The sequence below is a fragment of the Coloeus monedula genome (assembly GCF_965178545.1).
Source record: "Coloeus monedula genome assembly, chromosome: 27".
Taxonomy (NCBI): domain Eukaryota; kingdom Metazoa; phylum Chordata; class Aves; order Passeriformes; family Corvidae; genus Coloeus; species Coloeus monedula.
The window spans coordinates 830,117-836,541 of record NC_138807.1 but is presented as its reverse complement, the minus strand read 5'-3'; the positions used below and the strand labels follow the sequence as shown (position 1 = coordinate 836,541).

General features: G+C 53.4%; 1 pseudogene across 1 annotated transcript; it reads left to right on the top strand.

The window, feature by feature from the left end:
• The first annotated feature begins 551 nt into the window (after positions 1-551).
• Positions 552-1,484, top strand: LOC309582672 (olfactory receptor 14J1-like; annotated as a pseudogene). Its single transcript has one exon. The product of its transcript is annotated as an olfactory receptor 14J1-like (transcript).
• Positions 1,485-6,425: the final 4,941 nt, after the last annotated feature.

The window sequence follows — 6,425 nt, the reverse complement described above, 5'->3', positions numbered from 1 at the left end:
TTATCTGAAAGGCCCAGAGAGAGGAGAAAAGCAGAGATGCTACAAGTGTGAAAATGCTGTCGGGTTGGTGAAATGAGCCAGGGGTGTCCTCGGCTACAAATGTGGTGCTGAGACCTTGAGAGAGGGACGGACATTTGGGGGTCTGTGGTGGATCCATCTGCTCCCAGCAGCACCTGGTGATCTTTAAGGGAAATATGGGAGGGTGAACATTCTGCATTTGAGAAAAGTGAAAGCCCAGAGGAACTCTGAGCAGGTCAGAATGACAGAGCACCTCCCCTGAGTCTCCACTCATCATCTTGCCTTGCAAAAGTTGCTCTGTTCTCCCTGAGGGCAGCAGAAATGCTGAGGATTGCTGATATCCAAGAATTCCAGGAGAGATATGGGGGGAGCTTAAAATTCAAAAACCCCAGAACTCCTAAGCACGAAAGGGTGTCTGTGTGTGTTCCAGGGGAGGGTGTACAGGAAATGGCTTTGGTTGTGGTTACAGATCTCCTCTAACTTTTCAATTGTTTCATTCCTCATGAACAGGTGCCCATGGCCAGACACAGCCAATGTCCAACAGCAGCTCCATCAGCCCCTTCCTCCTGCTGGCATTGGCAGACACGCAGCAGCTGCAGCTCCTGCACTTCTGCCTCTTCCTGGGCATCTCCCTGGCTGCCCTCCTGGGCAACGGCCTCATCATCAGCGCCGGAGCCTGCGGCCAGCACCTGCACAGCCCCATGTTCTTCTTCCTGCTCACCCTCGCCCTCACCGACCTGGGCTCCATCTGCACCACTGTCCCCAAGGCCATGCACAATTCCCTCTGGGGCACCAGGCACATCTCCTACTCAGCATGTGCTACTCAGGTGTTTTTCTTTCTGTTCTTCCTCTCAGCAGAGTATTTCGTCCTCACCATCATGTGCTACGACCGCTACGTGTCCATCTGCAAAGCCCTGCACTACAGGACCCTCCTGGGCAGCAGAGCTTGTGCCCACATGGCAGCAGCTGCCTGGGCCAGTGCCTTTCTCTACGCTCTGCTGCACACGGCCAATACATTTTCCCTGCCCTTGTGCCAGGGCAATGCCCTGTGACAGTTCTTCTGTGAAATCCCACACATCCTCAAGCTCTCCTGCTCACACTGCCACCTCAGGGAACTTGGGCTTGTTGTGTTTTCCATCTGTTTAACTTTTGGTTCTTTTGTGTTCATTGTTTTCTCCTATGTGCAGATCTTCAGGGCTGTGCTGAGGATCCCCTCTGAGCAGGGCCGGCACAAAGCCTTTTCCACGTGCCTCCCTCACCTGGCCGTGCTCTCTCTGTTCCTCAGCACTGCCATGTTTGCCCACCTGAAGCCCCCCTCCATCTCGTCCCCATCCCTGGATGTGGCCCTGTCAGTTCTGTACTCGGTGGTGCCTCCAGCCCTGAACCCCCTCATCTACAGCCTGAGGAACCAGGAGCTCAGGGATGCCCTGAGGAAAATGATGACTGGATTTTTTCAGCAGCAATGAAATGCTGGTTTTGTTCTCCACAGCTGCAGTGTAACTCAGTGCAGGCCCAGCCTGTCTGCTCAAGTTTTTCATAGTGGCTGTGTGTGTGCAGGGTTTCCTTTTTCATTTTGTGATAATGTTGTGCTCAAGGAAACTTTATTTATCCCGTCATCATCTCATTACTGGGATCATTCATCCTATTTAGAATTCACTGCTTACACCTCGAATTTTACCCAGAGACAACGGAAATGAGGAGTCACCTCCTCTGTGCACTTTAGCAAAATAAAGGATCCTGCAGCAACTTGTTGGTCAAAAATGCTTCCTTTGAAACCTCATCTGAATCTGGCAGGGCAGTGCCTGTGTGCAGAGGGGGAGAGAAGTTGAGTCCCAGCACAGCAGCAGGGCCAGGGAGCAGCAGCCCTCGGTGCTTTCAGAGCCGCTCTGTTTATCCTTCCACGCTGTCCTTCTGTCCTTGTGGGAGTCCTCAGCTCTGGCTGCTGTGCTGCTGTCCTGCTCTGTGGCTGTCTTGTGAGCACAGGAGGGGTTGACAGATTTGTGTTATTTAAAAGTAGACAGCAGTGGCTGGAATTGCTGGGCTGATCAGTGAAGTTTTTCAGAATTTTATGGTCCTGGCATGTGAGTCACAGGTGGATCACAGCGAGCCCTGGAGCTGCCAACCTGAACATGAATAACAGAATGGTCAAAGCTGCAGCTTAAACGTGACTTAAAAATAAATCCCCAGAGTGGCCAGCCCAGAGATCGTGGTCTGTGCACTGGAACAACCACATTACAACAGGGACTGCAGACCCACCAAAACCCCACCCAAACCCAGCTCAGAGGGGCGATGGTGGCCCCGTGGCAACCACTGGGCACCAAAGCAGTGAAGCCATGGAGAGCGAGAGGCTCAGTGGCTGACATTTCTGTGGGACGGGGCTGTCGTGTGAGGGGTGGGGGCTTTAGATCCCAGGGGAATCATTGCCCAGGGAGTTTTTGTTTAGGTCTGTAGTGCATTGATGCTGCCTGGACTCCAGGCACCCACCAAAGCTGCTCTCTCACTCCTGTCCACAGCTGGACAGGAGAGAGAAAATATAACAAAGGGTTCCTGGGTTGAGATAAGGACCAGGAGAGATCCCTCATCCAACACCGTCCTGGGCAAAACAGGCTCAACTTACAGATATAAAGTGAATTTATTAAAAACAAAATCAGAGCAGGATAATGAGAAGTGAAAGAAGAGCTTTCAGAACACCTTCCCCCTCCCCTCCATCCTTCCCACCGATGGCGCAGGAGACAGGAAATGGGGATTGTGGTCAGTTCATCTCCTGTGGCTCCTCCCGCTGCTCAGGGAGAGGAGCTGTTCCCCTGTGAGACCGTGGGGTCCCTTCCCACGGGAGACAGTTCTCCGTGAGCATCTCTGACGTGGGTCCAGTCTGACGAGCAGCAGTCCTCCCAAAACTGCTGCGGCGTGGGTCACTCTTCCATGGGGTCAGTTCTTCAAGGCCAGGCTGCTCCAGCCTGGGAGCAGGGCCCCTCTGCACCAGGTCTGCCCCTGGATCCCAGCCTCCTGCAGGCATCCGCCCGCTCTGGCGTGGGCACCTCCCCCAGGGGCTGCGGGTGGATCTCTGCATCCCCCGGGGATCCCCAGGGGCTGCGGGTGGATCTCTGCATCCCCCGGGGATCCCCAGGGGCTGCGGGTGGATCTCTGCATCCCCCGGGGATCCCCAGGGCTGCGGGTGGATCTCTGCATCCCCCGTGGATCCCCAGGGGCTGCGGGTGGATCTCTGCATCCCCCGTGGATCCCCAGGGCTGCGGGTGGATCTCTGCATCCCCCGTGGATCCCCAGGGGCTGCGGGTGGATCTCTGCATCCCCCGTGGATCCCCAGGGGCTGCGGGTGGATCTCTGCATCCCCCGGGGATCCCCAGGGCTGCGGGTGGATCTCTGCATCCCCCGTGGATCCCCAGGGGCTGCGGGTGGATCTCTGCATCCCTCGGGGATCCCCAGGGGCTGCGGGTGGATCTCTGCATCCCCCATGGATCCCCAGGGGCTGCAGGGGCACAGCTGCTCCCCCATGGTTTCACCACGGCCTGCAGAGGAATCTCAGCTCTGGCTCCTGGAGCACCTCCTCCCCCTCCTTCTCCACTGCCCTTGGTGTCTCCCTGTTGTTTCCCCCACACGTTCTCCCCTCCTCCTCTTCTCTGACTACAAAAATACTGTGTCCCACTTTGTTTTCATTTCCTTCTGATATCTGCTATCACAGAGGCGTTACCAGCCTCTCTCAGTGGCCCAGCCTTGGCCAGTGCCATGTCCATCTTCAGAGCCATCGGGGATCGGCTCTGCCAGACATGGTGGAAGCTTCCAGCAGCTTCTCACAGAAGCCACCTCTGTGGCCCCCCCGCTACCAAAACCCAGGCCATGCCAAACCAACACAGACAGGAAGGAAAGCACGGAGCCCCAGTGCTCCAGGGCAGGTGAGAAGCAGCTCTGGCCATGCCAAGGTCAGCCGGAGCTGCCAGGTGGCCCCAGGAGCCCAAGGCAGCCAGAGCTGTTCCATGTTCCCTTGGTTCCGTGGGCCCTGCAGGGTCACAAAGGCCCCTCGGTTCTTTGGGGCCAGCAGTGCCACAGTGGCCCCTTGGTTCCATGGAATGCCACAGGGTCACAATGGTCCCCTTGGTGCCACCAGCCCTGCAGGGTCACAACGGCCCCTGGGTTCCACGAGGCCACGCAGGGTCACAGTGGTCTCCAGAGGAAGGGCAGCACCGAGCCCCAGGGTTTCAGGGGCACATGAGACACAGCCACCAGAGGCCAAGGCCAGCCACATCTGTCTGTCCTGCCAGGTCTGTCTGGGAGCAGCCCTTGGATATTGGGAATTTGGGAGGTGGAACCCCAGTTTTGGCCATGGGCACCTTGTCGAGTAACGCAGTTCTGTGCTCTCTGCATGAGCTCTGGCGTGCCCTCGGTCAGAGAGACTCCAGCTGCGTTACTTCTGTGTGTTGCAGAAGTGACTTCGGCATCAGGAAAAGTGCTGCTGGCTGAGCTTGCTGGCTCCTTTGCAGAGGAGACACGGCAGGAGCTGATGATATTGGCTCACGTTAGTTCGGAGATAAAGGAAGAGAGAGAGGGTTCTGGTCTGGCTTCCAACAGGTTTATTGTCAGAAGTTTAGCAACCAGAACATGGCAATGATCTTAATCTGGGATCCCGCCAAGAGGCTTTTCCCTCAGTTTTAGAGGGGGTTTGAAAACCATGGGGAAAGGGGAAAACAACCAATGAGTTACAAGCCAGGGGGGAGGATACAATTCAACAAGAACCACTGGGAGATACAACAAAGAACCAGTGAACAACCGAGTAAGAGGGAATTCTCCCGAACAGGGAAAGGCAGTTTGGAGCCAGGCGCAGCCCCGGGGGGATGAGGCTTAAGCTTCTGAGCCGCCCATCGACCCACCCTGCAAGTCTGTGTCCTGGGAAATTCGATCCACGGCAGGGTCCGGGGCTGATCAGCATCTCGCTGCCCAGCCCAGCAGTGGGCTGGGTCATAGCAACAGCTGAGAAGGATGGGGTTTTTCCACATGAAAGGAAAGCACAAAGTCCGGGTGTTTTGGGAGAAGATGAGAGGTGGCCACCATGGGCGAGAGCAGCCAGACCTGTCTCGCATGGCAGCTTTTGTCTGGGAGCAATCCTTGGATAGACAGAATTTGGGAGGTAGAATCTCAGTTTTGGCCATGTGTTGGAAAAGGGTTTGAGGACTGCGAGGGCTCCGGCGAGAGGAGAAATTGCAGGCCAGCCAATATGGTTGATAGAAGCAAGCAAGCTCCAAGCAATCCAGAGACACTTATATAGTATACAAGTTTGTTAACTCTTAATCGGCTTAAACCTATCACAGCACATTTCTGCTTCTACATAATTAGACTACATTGGCAAAATTCTACTAGCTGTGTTATGCTTAAAGAATTCAGAGTTCACCCTCCCTTCTCATGGTCAGCACATCTTATCAGCATAGCTGCAAGTCTTCAAAACTCCCTTTTTGTTCCCAGGCCTGTTTCACACAGATGCTTTTCCCATGCTGTTAGTTTCTCACACAAACCTCTGCTTGCAGTTCTTTTATTGATCCAAAAATTCAATCAATGAGCCATGTCCCTGCCCCTCTAGCTATTCTCCAATAATTCCCCCTTTTTCTTTTTGCACAAGCAATACTTGATTGGCTACAGATGTAGTGACTTTGTATATCATCTTCTGCAAGCATTGGAATAGGCAAGGTAAGCACACTATTATTAATAATATTACTAGTCCTACAGTAATCAAATGCTGCACAAGTGAGACTAGCCATGATCCTAACCCAAGTGATTTTAACCATCCTTCTAAGCCGAGACTGTCTTCTTTCTGCAATTGAGCAGTTAACCAATGTAACTCACTTATCTGCTTGTGAATCGATTGGGAGTGATGGGACAAATTCATACAGCACATTCCTTCAAAATCTTCGCAACCATGTCCATGAGCTAACAACAGAAAATCAATCGCAGCTCGGTTTTGTAAGGTAGCATGCCTCACTGAATCTACATCTACTAAGAGCTCTGATAATGCTTTTGAAGTGGCATTAGTTTGCTTAGCAAGCCAGCAGCCTAGCTTGTTTAATATGCTAAGGGCTCCAGCAGATGTGACTCCAGGGGCTAAAAAGGATGCACTTATTATAGCTGCGGGGGACCAAAATTTTACATTATCTCAGCATTCAGCTGTAAACTGATGAGCCATACGCCTTACCCGGTAATGTCGGGTCATTTGCAATATCGTTGATGTCTTTGGTGTTAGTAATGACAACCTGCTAATTGTACACGGTCCACCTCTTAAACGAGAAGGAATTCCTGACCATGCTCGATCACCACAGATTAAAAAGCAACCATATGGCAAAGTTAGAGGAGAGTTAGTAGGTACGGACAGCTTTGTAACAGTACAATTGCACCACAGGGAACTA